The sequence below is a fragment of the Puma concolor genome, chromosome D2 (assembly GCF_028749965.1).
Source record: "Puma concolor isolate L17-30 chromosome D2, mPumCon1.1.hap2, whole genome shotgun sequence".
NCBI lineage: Eukaryota > Metazoa > Chordata > Mammalia > Carnivora > Felidae > Puma > Puma concolor.
The window spans coordinates 33,671,369-33,673,762 of record NC_141677.1 but is presented as its reverse complement, the minus strand read 5'-3'; positions in this window follow the sequence as shown (position 1 = coordinate 33,673,762).

The window sequence follows — 2,394 nt, the reverse complement described above, 5'->3', positions numbered from 1 at the left end:
CATGACCCTAGCTGAAATCAGAGTGGGGCGCTCAACCGACTAAGCTACCCAGGCGCCCCCTACCTATATTATTTATAATGTCTGTGCACTAGTCCATTGTGTGTATGTATTGTACTTTAACTAGTTGGTCCCTGAGTAATGGACAATGAGTTGGTTTCCAGGTATGGCTATTATAAACAATTCTGGATTGAATATGCATTTTTTTAATGCTTGTGAAGTCATGCAGAAATGAGATTAAATGGTTTTAAAGATGTGGTTAGATTTAAATTTCTTATTTGGAAACGAGGGTTCTTCCATTTTGTATTGCTAAATATTAAATACAAACAGAAAAATGCATAAAACATACGTACCATTTAACAAATACACCCGGCAGCTTTGGGGCCCATTGGTCTGAAAAGGCTGACCTGCTAGTAATTCTCTCATAGTTTGGGAAAAACTTTTCTTCTTTATAAATTTCAACTGTCCATTTTCTACAGCTCTTTTACCTGTCATCTGGAAAATTGGATTCTCTCTCCTAAATTAGCTTTCCTATTATTAGCTTAACTAACAGTCCTGGACTCCTGTGGGTTTGCTTTCAGGGCAAATCAACTGACCCAGCTTGAAGGTGTGGCCCAAGACCAGTTTCTCTGGAGGAGCTGCCCAGGAGTGTGGGAAACATTTTGACCTTCAAAAGTCTGGAAACATCTATTGTCTTATTGATGGGCATCTTGTCAGTGCCTTTCCAAACTCTTTATCAGGCAACTTTGGTAATTCTAGAAGATAAGGGACTTCATGAGATAGTACTGGAAAGGGAGAGCTATATCTAGAATCTACTGCCTCAGTGCCTTGGTGGTCCACACTTAGCTTTGCTAGAAGACTAGGATTGAGATGATGCGGGGAAATGGCAAGTTTTAGTACATCTTCAGAACTATGGTACATCAGAGCCTTCTCTTCCCAACCTGAGAGAAGAACTAACATTTTGTAAATGCCCACTGTGCTCAAGCACTTAATATGTGATTTTGCATGAGTTTCACAGCAATCTTCTGAGATCTTCTGCAATCTGTAATAGAAACGAGATTAGGGAACTTGCCCAATAACAGCTAACAAGCAGGATCACCCCCAGTCTGACAACAGACTGTGTTCTTCCACTATACCATGCTGCTATAAAACCCGGCCAGGTAGCTTTATTTACTGGGAGATGAAGAGATCAATGGCCAGGGCCTCACTGCAGCACCACCTCTAAATCCAACCGCAAAGCAAAAAGAAAACACGGAAAAGGAGCTATTGTTTTCTGTTTTCCCAAAGGGATCCCAACCCAAGCCATTGATGCGATCAGAATTCCCAGGCAGGCCAGATTCAGGGTGACTACGAACCGTATTACCTGTGTTTTTTTCCTACTGATTAAGATCATGTGTTTCATTGCCTTTGTTTTTTTTTGTTTTGTTTTGTTTCTTTTTTTTTTTTTTTAAATATCACAGCAGCCAAGTCTTTTTATAAAAATACAATCTAGGGCTTGGGTCCCAAAAGTTCCTTATGTTTTGTCCTGTCGGATTCTCTGTTTCCTCTTCAATTTATCTGTAATGTAAGCCTCACGCCATTTCTGCTCTGATCCTGGGACTGCCCAGCCTCCAGCCTTTCCAACTGGTATGTCAACACATTTCTACAGGTAATGATAAGGGTCACAATATTAACAAAAACCTGGACACCTCAAAACCAGCCTCCCCCCGCAACCCCCTTCCCCAGTGGCTTATTAAAATCAACTTGAAGTCAAAACCATGAACAAATGTGCCTTTTCCAAATTTGCAGCCTCAAGGCAGATGAAATGGTCAAATGTGTTTGCCTTTTAGGGTTGCCCTAGGAAGAGCTAACAAAAGGGGTGACGGCCCTTAAACAGCTGCTTGGGGAGAAGGACATCTGCCTCTTTTACCAGCCATTCAGTGCTCAGGCCTTGCCTTGAAAAGAGCACTCGGGGCTGGGAAGCAATAGTTCTGGGGCAGCCAGTTGTTATATGGCTTTTGTCTTAACGAAGTCACCCATTACTGTTGGAGCCATAAGTCTGCAGGAAGCCAGCTGTCAGGGCTGTGGCACAGGCCCCTCTGGGTGGCAGGCAAGGGGAGACAGAGTGTCTGTGGCCAAATTCCCTTTTAGACACCTGAACCTGGCTGGCTTTGTAACTGGAGAGATTTGTGTCCTCCCCACTCCCATCTTCCCTGGGGAGACCACGGGGCGCTTTCTCTTGCCCTCCACCCTTGGAGAGACATCGGGGACATCTCGGGCTTTGGATTCCTTGGTTTGCAACTCCCCAAGTGCTTAGCTGGGCTGGGTTCTGCTTCGGTTGGCTGGCGTTTGGCGCTCTCATCTAGCGCTTCCCTTTGAAATCTACCCCCTCCTTTTTTTTTTTTTTTTTAAACCAGG